We start from the raw sequence: 19358 nt of genomic DNA on the forward strand, positions 1-19358 counted from the left end.
TGTGTGCTGCCTTCAGCACGTGTGCCATAGGTTGCCTACCCCTGCTCTATAGGAACTACTCATGTTGCAAGCCAGTTTGAGGTACTACTGTTTGAGCATTTGCTCTTCTTCATTATAGAGCTTTAGACAGAACTTGTAATTTTGATAATAGATTGTGGTCCAAATCATAGATAAACTCCATAGTCATGGTGGGTTTCTTGGCTCATTGGTCAAAAGTCTAACCCAAAGGGACTAGTTCAAATTTTTTATGGTCCCATGTCCTTGAGACTCTGTTAGGAACATCAAACTGGAAGGAACATCCTAAGTCATTGAGTCCAGTTCCCTGCTAAGACAGGCAACCTCCTCATATAATCCCTATCATAACTGATCATAATTCTGAGGTTCTACTGTATTTTAAAAATAGAATTTGAACACATCAGGAACGATTTGTTTCAGAGTAGCAACCATGTTAGTCTGTATCCGCAAAAAGAACAGGAGTACTTGTGGCACCTTAGACACTAACAAATGTATTTGAGCATAAGCTTTCGTGGGCTACAGCCCACTTAATCAGATGCATAGACTGGAACATATAGTGAGGAGCTATATATACATACAGAGAACATGAAAAGGTGGGAGTTGCCTACTCTAAGAGGCTAATTCATTAAGATAAGCTATTATCAGCAGGAGAAAAAAAACGTTTGTAGTGATAATCAAGATAGCCCATTTGAGACAGTTTGACAAGAAGGTGTGAGGATACTTAACATGGAGAAATAGATTCAATGTGTGTAATGGCTCAGCCACTCCCAGTCTCTATTTAAACCTAAGTAGATGGTACCGTATTTTCCGGCGTATAAGACGACTTTTTATACTAAAAAACAACCCCCAAAAATTGGGGGTCGTCTTATACGCCGGGTATAAACAGCGGGCAGCCCAGAGCCCTCTGATTCCCGGCCGCGGCTGGGATTTAAAAGGCTCTGGGTTCCCCCCCCTCGGAAGGCGGGGTAGTCTTTATACGGCGAGTATAGGCCAAAACCTATGTTTTAACTGTAAAGTTAGGGGGTCGTCTTATACGCCCAGTCGCCTTATGTGCCGGAAAATACGGTATCTAGTTTGCATATTAATTCAAGTTCAGCAGTTTCTCATTGGAGTCTGTTTTTGAAACTTTTCTGTTGCAAAATTGCCACCTTTAAATCTGCTACTAAGTGACCAGAGAGGTTGAAGTGTTCTCCTACTGGTTTCTGAATGTTGATTCCTGATGTGAGAATGGAGGTTGTTCTGAAATGATCATAGCTGAACAAAATGTTATGGTTGTTCTTTCATAGAATCATAGAATATCAGGGTTGGAAGGGACCTCAGGAGGTCATCTAGTCCAACCCCCTGCTCAAAGCAGGACCAATCCCCAGACAGATTTTTGCCCCAGATCCCTAATTGGCCCCCTCAAGGATTGAACTCACAACCCTGGGTTTAGCAGGCCAATGCTCAAACCAAAAGTTTACAATGAATATTGACTTAATACAGCTTTGGAACTTAACTATGCAGAAGGAAAATGCTGTTTTCAACCATCTTAATTTAAATGAGACAAGCACAGAAACAGTTTCTTTGTCAATTTTTTTTTAAAACTTTCCCTTTACTTTTTTAGTAGTTTACATATAACACAGTACTGTACTGTATTTGCCCCCTGCCCACTGCTGTCTGATGTACTTCTGGTTCCAAATTAGGTGTGTGGTGGACCAGTCAGTTCGTAGCTCTGGTATTCGTAACTCTGAGGTTCTACTGTAGTTAGGTTGTTCACCTCCACTATTCCTATTGGGAGGCTATTCCAGACCCTCACTCCTCTGACCATTAGAAACTTTCTTCTAGTTTCCAGCCTAAATTTATACATGGCCAGTTTATACCCATTTGTTGTGCCAAGACTGTCCTTTAGATTAGATTAAATAGCTCTTCGTCCTCCCTGGTGTTTATCCGCTTGATGTATTTATAGAGCAATATCTGTTCTCAGCCAAGCTCTCTAGTATCCTCTGATAAAATAGGCTCTTCATTCCCTGATCATCCTGGTAGCCCTTTTCGGCACCTGTTCCAGTTTGAATTAATTTTTCTTCAACATGAGCGACTGGAACTGTGCACAGTATTCCACATGAGGTCTGATCAATGCCTTCTACAATGGCATTAGTACTTCCCTATCTCTACTAGAAATACCCTGCCTGATATACCTAAGACTGCATTTGACTTTCTTACAGCTGCATTACATTGTTGACTCAGAGTCATGCTGTGATTGATGAATATACCCAGGTCTTCCTCCTCCATCATTTCCAACATAACAACTCCAATTTATAGCAGAAATTTTTATTAGTTCCTCAGTACAAGACAATGCACTTTGTACTCTTAAATATAATCCCATTTCTATTATTCCAGCCAAACCTGAGTGGTACTGTGGCCACAATGTATCAGGTCACAATGCCATTCACTCCGTTTTGGCCTCACAGCCCTCCCATCATGACAGTGGTTAAGTGGGGCCAAATCTGAGTGGGCAGTGGGGTAGCCAGTGGTACACACTGAGTGTAACGTGTATATGGCTGCAGGTGACACTGCATGTAGGACGTTATTACCCTATCCTCTACAGGGGAGTAAAGCTGTTGACACAGTTTCATAAACATTTCTCACACGTCAAGGACCTTAAGCACAATGTTCAATAAGACAAAAATTATTGGGTTACCAATTTTGGCAGCAAATGAAGATCAGTTCAGGCTGATACTTTTACCTGGAAACAGTGACCATTACTATAAATAATCTCAATATTAAATCTAAATAAAAAGACTGAAAATTGTGAAATGTAAGTACAAATCTGACTAATCACACTTCAGGGAGGTATAGTTAATTATATAATAACATACAACACCACAGACACCTTATGGGTGTGTGTGTTTGAAGATGTGGACTGGTTGTAAAGTGAAGAAGCTATTGGTGACCCATCATCATTTTGAACTTTGATGTATGGGCTGGGGGAAAGCAGACAGGTGCAAGGGAGCACACGGTTTGGGTAGAGACATCCCACAGAGAAAGCTCTATTAACAGGTATTCTCTATATCCTAATAAAGAGGAGAGGATACAAGTTAATAAAGTGCAAGTAGAAACTGAACAGAAATGATCAAAAGAAAAAGAGTCCCATTCAATTACATCACATGAAGGCAGACAACTAAAAAGTGACACATTTTATAAGTGCTTTTATACAAATGCTAGAAGTCTAAATACTAAAATGGGTGAACCTGAATGCCGATATTAAAATGTAGACACTGATGTAATAGGTATCACAGAAAATTGGTGAAATGATGACAATCCATGGAACATGGTAATACCGGGATATAAAATATATAGGAATGACAGAGTAGGATGTGCTGGTGAGGAAGTGGCACTATATGCGAAAGAAAGCATAGAGTCAAATATAGTAAAAATCATAAATAAATCAAACTATACCATCGAATCTCTATGGATAGAAATTCTATGATGGAATAATAATAGTATAGCAGTAGGAATATACTACCTACTATCTGACCGGGATGGTGATGGTGAAATGCTCGGGGAGATTAGAGAGCTTATAATAGAAAACTCAATAATAATAGGGAATTCAACTATCCCCATTTTGACTGTTTACATATCATCTCAGGATGGGATACTGAGATAAAGTATCTAGACACCATTAATAATTGCTTCTTGGAGCAGCTAGTCCTGGAACCTACAAGGTGAGAGGCAATTCTTGATTTAGTCTTAAGTGGAGCACAGGATCTGGTCCAAGGTGGAATATATCTAAACTGCTCAGTAATAGCGACCATAATGATATTAAATTTAATATTCTTGTGGAGGGAAAATGTCAAAGAAGCCCACCACAGTAGCATTTAATTTCAGAAAGGGGAACACCACAAATATGAGGAAGCTAGTTAAAAAACAAAAATTAAAAGGGAGTCACAAGAGCAAAATGCCTGCAAGCTGCATGGAAACTTTTAAAAACACTGTAATAGAGGCTCAAATTAAATGTATACCCCAAACTAAAAAATGTAGTAATAGGGCCAAAAAAATGCCACCATAGCTAAGCAATAGAGTGAAAAAAGTGGTTATGAGGCAAAAAGGCATTCTTTAGAGGCAAAAAGGCCTTCTTTAAAAATGGGAAGTCAAATCCTACAGAGGAAAATAGAAAGGCGCATAAACTCTGGCAAGTCAAGTATAGAAATATAATTAGGCAGACCAAAAAAGGAACACGCTAAGACCAGGCTATTGTGGAGAAGCCATATGCATTGGTCTTCACTACAGAGGATGTAAGGGAGAGTCCTACATTTGAGCCATTCCTTTTCGGTGACAAACCTGAGGAAGTGTCCCAGATTGAGATGCCAGTAGAGGTGATTTTGGAATAAATAGATAAACAGTATTAAGTCCCCAGGACCAAATGGTATTCACCCAAGAGTTCTGAAGGAACTCAAATATGAAACTGCAAAACTACTAACTGTGGAATGTAACCTATCACTTAAATCATCTTCCATACAAGATGACTGGAGAATAGCTAGTGTGACACCAATTTTTAAAAAAGGCTTCAGAGACGATCCTGGGATTACAGGCCAGTAAACTTAATTTCAGTATCAGGCAAGTTGGTTGAAACTACAGGAAAGAACAGAATTACCAGACACATAAATGAACACGATTTGTTGGGGAAGGGCCAACACGGCTTGTGTCAGGGGAAATCATGCTTTACCAATTTATTAGAATTCTTGGAGGGGGGGCTCAACAAGCATGTGGACAAGAGTGATTCAGTTGATAAAGTGCACTTGAGGGACTTTGTGAAAGGCTTTCACAAAGTCCCTCAACAAAGGCTCTTAAGCAAAGTAAGCAGTCATGGCATAAGAGAGAAGATCATCTCATGGATCAGTGACTGGTTAAAAGACAGTAAACAAAGGATAGAAATAAAAGGTCAGTTTTTAGAATGGACAGTGAGAAATAGTGGCATCCCCAAGGGATCTGTACTGGGACCAGTGCTGTTCAACATATTCATAAATGAAGTGGCACAATTTGCAGATGATACAATCATAGGTGCTGACTTCTACCGGGTGCTAGACCCCCCTCTGCCCCCGGCCCCGCTCTGACTCCACCCCTGCGCCTTGCCTCCTCCCACCCCCATTCCAACCCCTTCCCCAAAGTCCCCGCCCCAACTCTGATCCCTCCCTACCCCTATTCCGACTCCTTCCCCCAAATCCCACATCAGCCCCGCCTCTTCCCCACCTCCTCCCCTGATTGCACCACATTCCCATTCCTCCCACTCCCTCCTGCAGCTGTTTGGCGGCGGCAAGCGCTGGGAGGTAGGCGGAGGAGCGGGGACACGGTGCTCTCAGGGGAGGAGGCAGAGGCAAGGCAGGGTGGGGAGCTTGGCTGCCAGTGGGTGCAGAGCACCGAGTAATTTTTCCCAGCCCCGGAGCACCCACGGAGTTGGTGCCTATGGATACAATATTACTCCAGATAGTTAAGTCCAAAGCACACTACAAAGAGTTACAAAGGGTTCTCACAAAACTGGGTAACAAAATGGCAGATAAAATTCAGTGTTTACAAATGCAAAGTAACGCACACTGGAAAACATAATCCCAACTATACATACAAAATGATGGAGTCTAAATTAGCTGTTACCACTCAAGAAATATCTTGGAACCATCGTGGATAGTTCTCTGAAAGCCTCTGCTCAATATGCAGCAGCAGTCAAACAAGCCAACAGAATGTTAGGAACCAATCAGAAAGGGACAGATAAGACAGAAAACATCGCAATGCCTCTATATAAATCCATGGTACACCCACAGCTTGAATCTTGCCTGTAGTTCTGGTCGTCCCTTCTCAAATAAAAATACATTAGAATAGGAAAAGGTACACAGAAGGGCAACAAAAATAATTAGGGGTATGAAACAGCTTCCATATGAGGAAAAATTAAAAACACTGGGACTTTTCAGCTTGGAAAATGTGTCTAAAGGGAGATACAATAAAGGTCCACAAAATCATGAATGGTGTAGAGGAAGTGAATAAGGAAACGTTATTTAGTCCTTCACATAACACAAGAACCAGCGATCCACCCAATGAAATTAATAAGCAGCAAGTTTAAAACAAATAAAAGGAAGTATTACTTCACACAGTACACAGTCAACCTGTAGAACTCATTGCCAGGAGATGTTGTGAAGGCCAAAAGTATAACTGGGTTAAAAAAATAATTAGATAAGTTCATGGAGGACAAATCCATCAGTGGCTATTAGCCAAGATGATCAGGAATGCAACCCCATTCTCTGGATGTCCTAAGCCTTTAATTGCCAGAAGCTGGGAGTGGATGACAGGGGATGGATCACTAGATAATTGCCTTGTTCTGTTCATTCCCTCTGAAGCATCCGGTATTAGCTACTGTCAGAAGACAGGACCCTGGGATAGGTGAACCACTGGTCTCACCTAGTGTGGCCATTATGTTCTCATGCAAGCAGATCAAAGGGTGTCCGCCAAGCCTGCCAATGGCAGATAAAAATGCATACCAAAATATCTGCTACTGAAGAAAAATGTTATGATTTAATGAATTAGTTCATCTCTCTCTCTGTTAAACTTTTGGAAACCACTGCCAGGTAAGTGCCAGATGCTCAAATACTCTTTGCTGTGTTTCACTGAAGATCTTGTAACCCATATTTGAAGCCTGGAGTAGAAGCAGGGTGGGAATCAGTGAACAAAACAGAGAAGTTACAGTTGTCTACCACTATGCAAAACAATAAACTACAACATTCTTGACAGAATGGTCAGAACTATTTTTTCATTTTCTTACTACATTTCTACCTTTCCTTATTGAAAGCAAAACTTTGAAAGAGGTGCTAGCATCGCCTGTTACTTATCAGCATCAGACTGTAAAGGTGTATTTATGGTATTTATCTTTACACTTTCCATTCACCCCCCTTTTTAGGAGGGTATGCACAATTTTGTAAATGCTCATTCAATTATTTTTAAGAATGCCTCATATGAACTACAGTATTTTATATCTCAACTCTTGCTCACCTTAGCTCATTAAAAGAAAAAGGGTGGCAATTCAACAATCTTCCTTTGTACTTTATTGCCTAATGGACTATAGTCAACATAGTTATATATTATTTCTACAATTCCACTTACATTTCCTGTTTTAGATTTTTGCTTCTTGTGTGTGCCGCTGTAAACATAGCATACTACTTCCCTTTTATAGCCTCAGCAACATTTATAGGCTCTTAATCATATTTCTCAGTCATCTCTTTTCTGGAATGTTTTTTCCTACATTTTAATTCAGGCAGGAGTGCCATAATAGGGGAACTTACATAGAAAAATATTATGTTAACCCTGTCAGATCTCTCAGGTATATGAGTGTGAACAGCTTCTCTCTCACTGTTACATTGTGGGGTTTCTATTTTATCCATTTTGTGGTTCATCACTTCCAATTCACCCTTCACTTCTTGTTGCAAAGTTTGAATGTAAAATTTTCCCACGCAGGTGGGAAGAATCACTAAAGCCCATCATCAATGTCCCCGAGGCAACTTTAGTATAAGAGGGGTACAACTGACACTTTCTCATACAGATTAAGGATCTGTTTTACCACAATAAAACACCTGCGGCTGGCTCGGAGCAGCTTACTCAGGCTCAGGCTGCAGGGCTATAAAATTGGAGTGTAGACGTTAAGTGTTGGGCTGGAGCCCGAGCTCTAGGACTCTCCCACCTTGCAAGCCTGAATCTCTACACTGCAAATTTATAGTCCCACAGCCCCAGCCTGAGTCAGCTGACACACGCCAGCTGTGGGTGTTTGACTGCAGTGTAGGCATACCCTTACCGTCTTACCTTGTCAGTGCGTCCTAGATAGCTGCAGAAAGTACAAGTGCCACCTCAGTGGGCCTGCTCAAAAGTCCAAAGTGTAAAAAGCTTTTAAAATATATTTTCCAATGCAAGCAATAGTTCTGGTACCAAGAGGTTAAAATATGTCTTTGCTGAAACTCTAGAATTACTTTAAATTGTAAAGTTTTCAAAATTCTTCCCATAAAGGTTCTCATGCTGACTCTAGTACAGTTTCTCTCTGTGTGTGTTGCCCACCAGGTGGAGCTGGATTCACACAAAGGAAGCATTGTATTCTTTTGTGTTACAACTAGTGAAATAATGGAGTGTACAATTTCAAGAATGATCTGAATAAACTATGCCTGCCAAATTGAATAAAGTTATGTATCCTTGTTTATGTAAGAGTGCAATAAAACTAACCTCTCATCTTTAGTGTAGTTGCTTCCAATGAATCTCTTTGTTACACTTGAAATGGAGCCTCTCAATCCAACAGAATGTTTGACAGCATTCTAATGATCAAGATCAGTGGTTTTCAACCTGTAATCCACAGACCTCTGGGGATCCACGAAAAATTGTCGTTACCACAGAGCAGTGATTTTCAACCTGTGGACTGCTGGGGGTCCGCAGACTACATCTAAGATTGCCAAAGCAATCCACAACGCCTTTCAACATTTTTTAGGAGTCCGCAAATGAAAAATGGTTGAAAACCACTGATCTAGATGATAACTTGAGGGTGCTTCTTGTTTAGGAGGTTAGAACTATATCCTGATCTAAATTAAGGCTGTGGCTGAAGGCTGAGGTATTTATTAGCCTAGAATATGTTTGTTACTGGTGTTAACAGAAATCACCCTCAAGTTATTATTATACTGAACAGTTAAATAGTCCATTATAGTCCAAATAGTCCATTCAGAGATAGTGAGACTAAAGTTATAATTCTTTAAATGGAAGAAAAGCAGAAACATTTTGGAACTGCATAAAAGGTCACTGGATGAAATGCTAAACGTTGGTGGCCATATTTGTTGTTGGCATAAGGGCGATAGGGTCCTAGGGCAGTAGCGAATCTAAGTGCAGGGATTTCCATACAATATGGGCAGTGACAACTACCATGCAGCAGCAAGTCAGTAGCAGCATAAGAGCCATTGTGCTCTGACTGGCTGAGATTTCAGAATAATCCCTGATAATCAGATTGCTCTGTGGATAGTCAGCTGCAGGTCGATCTCATATCAGTTCCTTGTCCTCTTCTGTGCTTGCATCCGAAGAAGTGGGTATTCACCCACGAAAGCTCATGCTGCAAAACATCTGTTAGTCTATAAGGTGCCACAGGATTCTTTGCTGCTTCTACAGAACCAGACTAACACGGCTACCCCTCTGATACTTGACTACTTATTACTGTACTCCTTGAGTATATTTATGTTAGCCCAAGTCCTTTGAACTGAGTATACACACCATCCTATTGTTTTCAGAACCTTAAACAGGGTGTTGCAAGCGTTTTCCACAAGGTTGGGGAGCAAAGGAATCCCCACCCCTCCTGTATGGTCACTAATGCAGCCTCAGGTTGCATTAGGCCCTCTCTGTATTGTGCCCCTTCTCGGCATAAAGGGTTGGCTAGTAGAGCTACCTCATCTCTCCCTCCAAACTTCCCTTTGTGCTGGCAGCAGGGAGCAGCATAACATGCAGGTATTGCTGCATCCAGGATCATTTGCACAGAGAAGGAGCCAGATGGGTCCCTAAAATGCTCATGTCCTAGCTAAATGTAGCTCTGATCTTCACACAGGCCCCAAGCCCATCTTCCTTTCCTAGTCTGAACACACATGGGTTATCTTAGTTTTAAGCATATCCAGAATAACATCCATAAAAATATAACTAGGCTATTTTTCTTAGCTGTAATTCTATTTCCTATTCTTGGTCTCATCAGATTACTTACTAACTGCCTCAGAAAAGAGTGCAACGCTACTACTAGCACTATGAAAGGCAGACAAGTGTCTGCCCCAATGAAGAAGGGATAGGGGAAAGAAAATAATATAATTTAGTTTGGCTATGTTCTTCAGCTCCAGGATAAAGTAATGGTTATCTTCTTCCTGTACAAAGTATAAAGCTCTTTGGTCTGAAATAATCCGCATTTACTGACCTTCAATGCAGAGATCTTTCTGAGAAACCTGTTTTCCCAGGCACTCTGGATTGTAAGGCCTGGAGAGAATGGAGCTTTGCATCAGAATGGACGGTTGTTTATTCTGTTCTTCTGAATGAATCTTTTGCTTTGGCTACTGCATTGGGCTGACTGGACAGTATGTTGTTATTTTGTATGTGATTAACAAGATCCTATTGGACATATGCTTTTTGTTTCACAATCTAAACAAATGTAATTTGTTAGTGCAGGCTGCTAGCAGGAAATTATTTATTTTATATACATATATTTCAAAAACATAAACAAGGTCATCATCTTCATCCTCCAAAGGCTAGTAGCTTCAGTTTTTGGACTACTTGGGCTATGAATGTTAGTTGACCAACATTCAGATTTGTGGTCTGTTGTATAAATTCCCTTCCAGCATGTGGAATATTATCAGAGCCTCCGCATGATTACCACTGCTTAATGTCCATCTGACTAGCTCAACTTCTTTGTATCTTATTACAGTGCTCTTTTTACAGCATACTGTCTTGTGGCTATGTTCTTAAAATACATATACAATAGTAAACATGTTTTTTATGGGATTATCGGAGTCCCTACTGACATCCCTCAATTTTCACTTGCTTCACAAGACCAACCTTAAAAGTTCAATGTTCCAGCCAAGAAACAATGAACAAGGCTCCCTGTGGAGCTCATCAGCTTCACCCTTTGATCACCCAGAGAGATTCCATTGTAGAAGTTCTCTGGTCACTGAAGTAAGGCACTTCCTCCAAACAAGGACTCACTACCAAAGGGCTGCTTCCTTCCCCTTAGTGATTAGCTATTTTACCACAAACTGAGCTTCTGCTGTCAGAAACTGATGGTAATGAATACTGGTGCAGAGGTTGAATTAGGTGGGGGAATTATGTCCCTTAAAAGCAAGAGCATGCTCTGCCTGCTCTTATTTTTTCAACCTGCAACAATGAGAAATGGGGTTTCATAACTTCATATATCCTTCCACCAATTCAAGCCTCATGCAGGACAACCATCATCTAAAAATATATATATCAGCTCATCTTTTGATCAGGTATAAATGAGCCAAGTTTTCAAAAGCCACAGGATTTTGCTGACACAGTTATTTGTATAGACAAAGGCTTTTCTTTCCATCACATTTGAGAAGGGAAATTGTGTAGCTAGTCGTTTAACTGTGTATATAGGCTGGGATTATGTATGTGCAATTTGTGTATGTAGGCTTGGATTATCAAAGAAATGTTAGGAAGTTAGGTGCCAAATTCTCATTGAATTTTAATGGGATTGAGGTGCCTAACATCCTCAGTTTGCTTTGATAATCCCAATCAATTTCAATTTATATGTATAAATATTCATATGCCCCAATTTGATGGCAGAAGTGTAGATAGCTTCTTGACAATTTGATTCCCCTGGGAGTCTTAATATTCCTATATGCCTACAGCTAACATAATTGAGAGTTGGACAAAAGCATGTTTTTAATTGATAGTTTATTTTTTAGAGCAACTTTAGCTCAACCAACTTCAAAAAGTCTTCTCCAACAGATGCTAGTGCTCTCCCTGAAGTACCTGAAGTTGCTGATTTCAATATGTAAACTCAAGGTCTCAGGATCTTTAGCCCTTTTTTGTATTTAAAATACATTTCAAATGAACAGGAAGCCAACAGAGTACTACCTTTTCAATGGGGCTTCAACAAAGCTTTTAAATTCTCATGAGCAATTTAGAATCATAGAATCATAGACTTTAAGGTCAGAAGGGACCATTATGATCATCTAGTCTGACCTCCTCCACCATACAGGCCACAGAATCTCCCCCACCCACTCCTGTATCAAACCTGTGTCTGAGCCAGTGAAGTCCTCAAATCATGGTTTAAAGACTTCAAGGTGCAGAGAACCTTCCAGCAAGTGACCCGTGCCCCACGCTGCAGAGGAAGGTGAAAACCCCCCAGGGCTTCTGCCAATCTGCCCTGGAGGAAAATGCCTTCCCGACCCCAAATATGGTGACCAGCTAAACCCTGAGCATGTGGGCAAGGCTCACCAGCCAGACACCCAGGAAAGAATTCTCTGTAGTAACTCAGATCCCACCCCATCTAACATCCCATCACAAGCCATTGGGCATATTTACCGCTAGTAGTCAAAGACAAATTAATTGCCAAACTTAGGCTATCCCATTATACCATCCCCTCCATAAACTCATCAAGCTTAGTCTTGAAGCCAGATATGTCTTTTGCCCCCACTACTACCCTTGGAAGGCTGTTCCAGAACTTCACTCCTCTGATGGTTAGAAACCTTTGTCTAATTTCAAGTCTAAACTTCCTGATAGCCAGTTTATATGCATTTGTTCTTGTATCCACATTGGTGCTGAGCTTAAATAATTCCTCTTCCTCCCTGGTATTTATTCCTCAGATATATTTATAGAGAGCAATCATATCTCCCCTCAGCCTTCTTTTGGTTAGGCTAAACAAGCCAAGCTCTTTCAGTCTCCTTTCATATGACAGGTCTTCCATTCCTCGGATCATCCTAGTAGCCCTTCTCTGAACCTGTTCCAGTTTGAATTCATCCTTCTTAAACATGGGAGACCAGAACTGCACACAGTAGTCCAGATGAGGTCTCACCAGTGCCTTGTATAACAGTACTAACACCTCCTTATCTCTACTGGAAATACCTCACCTCATGTATCCCAAGACTGCATTAGCATTTTTCACAGACATATCACATTGGCGCTCATAGTCATCCTGTGATCAATCAATACTCTGAGGTCCTTCTCCTCCTCTGTTACTTCCAACTGATGCCTCCCCAGCTTATAACAACAGTTCTTGTTATTAATCGCTAAATGCATGACCTTGCACTTTTCAGTATTAAATTTCATCCTATTACTATTACTCCAGTTTACAAGGTCATCCAGATCTTCCTGTATGATATCCTGGTCCTTCTCTGTATTGGCAATACTCTCAGCTTTGTGTCATCCACAAACTTTATTAGCGCATTCCCACTTTTTGTGCCAAGGTCAGTAATAAAAAGATTAAATAAGATTGGTCCCAAAACCGATCTCTGAGGAACTCCACTAGTAACCTCCCTCCAGCCTGACAATTCATCTTTCAGTACAACCTGTTGTAGTCTCCCCTTTAACCAGTTCCTTATCCACCTTTCAATTTTCATATTGATCCCCATCTTTTCCAATTTAGCTAATAATTCCGCATGTGGAACCATATCAAATGCCTTACTGAAATCGAGGTAAATTAGATCCACTGCATTTCCTTTGTCTAAAAGATCTGGTACCTTCTCAAAGAAGGAGATCAGGTTGGTTTGGCACAATCTACCTTTTGTAAAACCATGTTGTATTTTGTCCCAATTACCATTGACCTCAATGTCCTTGACTACTTTTTCCTTCAAAAATTTTTCCAAGACCTTGCATTCTACAAATGTCAAACTGATAGGCCTGTAGTGGCCTGGATGACTTTTTTTCCCCTTTCTTAAAGATAGGAACTATGTTAGAAATTCTCCAGTCATACGGTACCACCCCTGAGTTTACAGATTCATTAAAAATTCTTGCTAATGGGCTTGCAATTTCATGTGCCAGTTCCTTTAATATTCTTGGATGAAGATTATCTGGGCCACCTGATTTCGTCCCATTAAGCTGTTCGAGTTTGGCTTCTATCTCGGATGTGGTAATATCTACCTCCATATCCTCATTCCTATTTGTCATCCTACCATTATCCCTAAGCTCCTCATTACCCTCATTAAAGACTGAGGCAAAGTATTTGTTTAGATATTGGGCCAATCAGGGCCGGTGAGGCCCTATATAAAGGCTGCCTAGCAGGAGGACAGGCAGTCTCTCCCTGACTGGCAAGGGAGGAGGACTGGCTCCTGAGTGGAATGGTAGCACCTTGGACAGAGCAGTGCTGGGGAAGGGCAGAAGGAGCTGGGGAGGTCTGGCCAAGGAAAATCCCAGGCTGCAGGCCTTGTTACAAAGGGCTGAGCAGGTGCACAGGGCCGAAGGGGAAGCAGCCCAGGGACAATAGTCTGACAAGGGTAGAGAAGGAGGGCAGGGAGGCTGCTGCTAGAGGGTCCCTGGGTCGGGACTCAGAGTAGCAGGTGGGGGTGGGCCCCCTCTCCCGCCTTGTACTACACCTGGCTGAGGAGGAGTGGGGCCGGATACATCCCCTGCAACAAAGGGGCTAGATTTTGAGGCTGCAGTCAGCCACTAGAACAGGTGCAGACAGAGGACTGCTAATAACACCAGACCCCCGGAAGGGGGTGAGACCTGAGCAGTGGGCACTGCCGGAAGGCAGTGTCCTGAGGAAGATGCCGCCAAGCAGGGAGCAACGTGGGTCCGGATACCAACAGGGGAGCAGACAACAGATGGGACACCATTGGCAGAGGGCGCCCCGCAGAGGACAGAGCTAATTCCCAGACGTGCCAGCGGGAGGCGCCACGGTGGTGAGTCCCAACCCTGTCACAATGCCCCATAAATCATGACTTGGGGGAAGGGAGAAATCACATCAGACAACTTCTGTGCTATTGCCCCCATCCTATGAGGGAGTTCAGACTCCATGGATTCTCTACTGCCAGATCCAGGAAGGAGGCATTCCAAATATGGACTTCAGTGATAGTACACACATTACAGATAGGGTGAGCAGATGTCCCAGTTTTATAGGGATAGTCCTGATATTTGGTGCTTTTTCTTATATAGGCTCCTATTACCCTTCCCACCCCATCACACTTGCTGTCTGGTCATCCTAATTACAGAACATAACTCCAATGCACTCTGTACCTTCCTCTCCTAGAATAAGCCACGCTGTAAGTAATCTCTAGCTAACTCTCTGGGGACTGTGTATCCACTGCTGAGCTCTCTACAGCTGAGGCCTACATTGTTTTTACCACTTTAATGTCCGCACCTGTTCATCCTAAAAAGGCTTAAAGGTCTAACAGGGGACAGTGAAAATATTGCTTTAAGCGTAGAACACAGAATAATTTACCAACTTTTGCTAACATTATTAGAACTAATATACTGTTCATATAGATAATATAATACAACTCATTGAGATAGGGTCAAGCCACAACATTTGAAACCAGATCTCAACTATTCCAATATTTGAGAAAGTTCAGATCAAACATTTTGATTTGGGCCCTTCAGAAACAAGTAAACAGGAGGCCATGAATAATTTCTAAATTTAAATGCAGAATGTGGCTCAAAGATTGAAAGGGGTTTGAGTCAATCTTCTATTTATTAGGCAAATGGTGCTCCTATCTCAACTTCTGGTATTACAAAATAACCAGAGACAACATTCCAGTATTCCAGAACAATTCGCCTTTGTCTCTTCATCTGCCTGAAAAAGAAAGTCAAGCAACTTCTTCATTAAATGGCATAAACCCACATTTTTCTGCTAAACAGAAAATTAAAAGATATGCAAACTGCTGTACTGCTACTAGAAACACAGCAGATCTTGCATTTTGCTGTCTCTGCTGAACAGTTTCAATATTATTTCCATCTTTGCTTTGTTATAAAGTTTTCTTTGTTTTCTTTTTTTTCTGTTATTGTTTGGCAATTGATACATCTGCCCAGCTTTAAACAAAAACAGTCATACTGAATTCTGTTACACATTCAACTAGCAGAAGGAAGGCAAGATAAAAGTAGTCTAATCTAATCTGTCCTTTTCCAATTTCAGATTAAACAAACATTCTCTGAATATCTGAGCCAATTTATGTCTAATGATCTTTAAAATTACAAATAAGCTGATAATTTTACTCAGATCAAATTTATTTTACATGTAAAAAGATTGCACAAAGTGATACTTGTAATCTATGTTAACATGCATAATAAGGATAATTGTGTATTTTGCCTATTGTGATTCTATGCAATACACCTCTACATCGATATAACGTGACCCGATATAACACGAATTCGGATATAACGCGGTAAAGCAGTGCTCCGGAAGGGGGAGCGGGGCTGCGCACTCCAGCGGATCAAAGCAAGTTCGATATAACGTGCCCTCACCTATAATGTGGTAAGATTTTTTGGCTCCCGAGGACAGCGTTATATCGGGGTAGAGGTGTAGTTACATTTCTATTAGTATTTACATTATACACTTTTAAACTATGGCCAGTGGAACACAGCGGAAACAAAAAAGCCCATATTTTCCAACTGATTGTGATGGTCACTAGCAGTTTCCTTTTCTAAACCAATCACTATAATAAGTTTCTCTTTAGAATGGCGGGTACGTGTAATTACTCTCAAGGCAAAATTCAGTTCTGCAGAGTAACAGCTCGGGCTCTGCATAGTCAGAACATACTGCAGACTTGATGAGCCTATTTTAGACCTGGACTCTGGGTCAAATTCTGCCCTCAGATACAAAAGTCAATCGGAGTCAGCACCATGGATAGGGTGACCAGACATCCCGATATTAGGGTCTTTGTCTTATATAGGCAACTATTACCCACCTCTGCGCCCCACCTGATTTTTCACACTTGCTATCTGGTCACCCTAACCATCAACGCAGTCCTGAAGTCCTTACTCAGGCAAAACTGCCACTGACCTCAGCCTTAGGTAAAGACATAAGATTGAGCCCTGTGCCCTGATCTCCTCTCGCTTACACCAGTTTTATATATTGATTTCTGTGAAGCTACTCATGATTTACACTGGAGCAAGCGAGAGAAGACTCAGGCCTCATGCAAACAAATTAGTATAGACATAGCTCAGGTGTCTGCTAAGTCTCAGGAGTAGGCTGAGGTCTCATATCTCCACAGCACTGTTGCACACACATTGCAAAGGCGCAGTCTGAGACACTATGTCAACGTACTGTTAGAATTTGCTACAGTTAGACCCAATATCAAATATGATCTGAAGCTAATTTATAAACTGCATATCAACATAGCAGAACATGGATACACCCCTTCTAATTCTACAAATTAAAATAAAATAATGCAGAAACAGGATATACTGTAGTACTTTGTTTTCTTTAAAAATCACCTTCTTTTGATTATTGTGCCTATCTTTATGTTTGGTCTCATTCTATCAAAGAATAACACTGTACAAAAGTGAATGATAGTCATGATAAATACCATATATTTGACAGGCTGCTGAGAATTATGAACATGTTCACCATGCTTAAGGTCTTTTTTTAAGTAATGTTACATACTGTAGCATCTCTCATATGACTTGATCCAAAACCCACTGAAGTCAGTAGGAATCTTTCCATTTTTATTCAATAGATTATTAATGGATCATTAAAACATGTCACAGGCCTATGTTTTGTCAATGGAGGCTCTGGCACGATATTAGTCTTTGTTTTGAAGAAGCAGTACTAGGTAATTCTCAGACTTCTCATAAAAAATGTGACTAGAGGCGACAGCCTGTTTCTTCAATCCTCTTTCCAACCTCTCCTCCTGAGAAACTGCCACTTTTCACCCCTTCCAAAATTTATTTTTAAAACAGAAGAAAAAAGTACTTTCTTGCCACAACTCCCAGCCCTGGTGGTTTGGGCAGAGACAGCATGCCACAGGCAATGGGGTGTCATGTGAGACCCACATGTGTCTAGGGCTGGCTCTTAGTCAGATATGATATGATCCTATTGGCGGCCCATACCCCGGTTGGGGTGACGGGCATGAATGAATGAATGAATGAATGATAACTGAACTCTGGCTCTAAGCTTGATCCTGGACTGAGCAGCTTCTGAATACTTCAACTTCCACTGTCTTCAATGGGAGCTGTAGGCACTTACAGGAGGTGGTTCAGCCCTTTGCAGTATCAAGCTCCCAGAGAATGCTTTTGTGTATCAGTTTTGCCTAGGAATTCTGGATCTAATCTGAAACCCCTGAAGTCAATAAACTTTGGATCAGGCCCTTTGAGAATTTAAAATCCACTTCTGGGCATACTCAGTAAGCTGTTTTCATAGCAATTTTCACTACGCATGTGTTACTATGAGCACATACTATGCAAATGCATTCTGCTGGTTAATATGCATTCATGAATGCACATCTGCAGCTGTTAATGCACCTTTTATTAGTATGTGGTTGCTAAGGTAACAGGTTATGGTCCAGTATTAATTCTAGCAAAAATATAATTGAGCAGTTGTTCTATGAACATTTATTTTAAATAAGTAAGATTTAGGTTTTACAATATATGGCATCCCCCACATTATATATCCAGTGTAACCTAAAATAACTTAAATTTTAGTGTTCCACTGATATTTGGTTTAAACTACCAATGTCATCTATTTTATTTCTTTTTTTGAAAATGAACTGCAGCTTTCCTTCTGTACATCATATAGAACGGTCTAGGAAAAGTGTATTTATTTTCAGCTATTACAGAGCACATTTCAAGACTATTTTCTAGAATTTAAAGTATTTTTTCATTTCTTTTGTATCATGTTTTCCCCCTGCAACTGTAAACCCCATCATTGCTATTTTAAACTATATGCCACCAACCCACATCAACGAGTGGGGGAAACTGATGGGGCTGGAGGTGAAAGGGGGGGCAGTCCCAGCAGCAAGGGAGGGAGACACTTGCCAAGGGGCAATGGATGGCTCCTTCCCTGGGAGTCTCTGGCACCCATTGGGCAGCTGGGGAAAGAGGGTGCTGATTGGCCAGAATTCCCCAGCTCCCACGATTTAGCCCAGCACAGGGGTCATGTGGAGCCTCTTTCTGCTCCATTCCAGCAGCCCACCCAACCACCTGAACTAGGAATGGGAACCCAGCCTGACAAATGCTGTGGGTCTAGCTATTCACCTGTTTATAGGGTCAGGAAAGAATTTCTTCTCCCATGAGCCAAATTAGCAGAGGACCACAGAGTTTTTTGCCTTCCTCACAGCACCTGAAAGCCGCAGTGGGTTAAGCAGGAACGCAGTTACTACTTACCTGAGGTACTGGGGTGTAGTTGTTTATTCATCACAACTTCTGGCCAGTTTCCAGTGCAATTAAGATAATAAAATGAACGGTTCCCAGAGGTAAAAGACCTGAGATTTTGATGATGGTCCTTGGGCTCCTGGGATAGAATGAAAACTTGTGGCCTTTGCAGGCCAAGGTCAGACCTTGTCGACCTTGCGGGCTGAGGTCCCCACCCTGCTGCATCGTCTTTCCTCCTTGTGGGGGCAGGTTCTAGGACTCAGAGAGAAGCGAGTCCTGGGAGGTAGGCTGAGGAGAGCCTACCCCACGTTATGGGTTATATGGTAAAGAGCCCTGTAACCCTGTCACCAGTTACAGGTTATATGGTAAAGACCCTGGGAACCTCTGCATTGGAATCAATTAAATGCCCAGTATAGAACAACGGGGATGATAGGTGGGAAGCACCTCTTCCTTGTGTTAAAATTTATTAAAAGTTGCAGCCTGCCACTTAATTCCATGCATGAGTAGGTCTTCATTTTACCACGGTGTCCGCATCAATTCAACATGACTACAAGTATTATCCT

General features: G+C 41.4%; 1 protein-coding gene across 3 annotated transcripts in view; it reads right to left on the reverse strand.

The window, feature by feature from the left end:
- Positions 1 to 19358, reverse strand: part of RASA2 (RAS p21 protein activator 2) — a 193238-nt gene that overhangs the window by 145926 nt on the left and 27954 nt on the right. Inside the window, exon 1 of one of the 3 annotated variants that reach the window (XM_039487409.1) lies at positions 5641 to 5667. The exons of the other annotated variants lie outside the window; for them this stretch is intronic. The gene's annotated coding sequence lies outside the window, so the exon portion shown is untranslated. Of the gene's footprint in view, positions 1 to 5640; positions 5668 to 19358 lie in introns of those variants that run through there. 3 annotated transcript variants of the gene reach the window in all.

The sequence above is a fragment of the Mauremys reevesii genome, linkage group 9, assembly GCF_016161935.1.
Source record: "Mauremys reevesii isolate NIE-2019 linkage group 9, ASM1616193v1, whole genome shotgun sequence".
In the NCBI taxonomy this organism is placed as follows: Eukaryota; Metazoa; Chordata; order Testudines; family Geoemydidae; genus Mauremys; species Mauremys reevesii.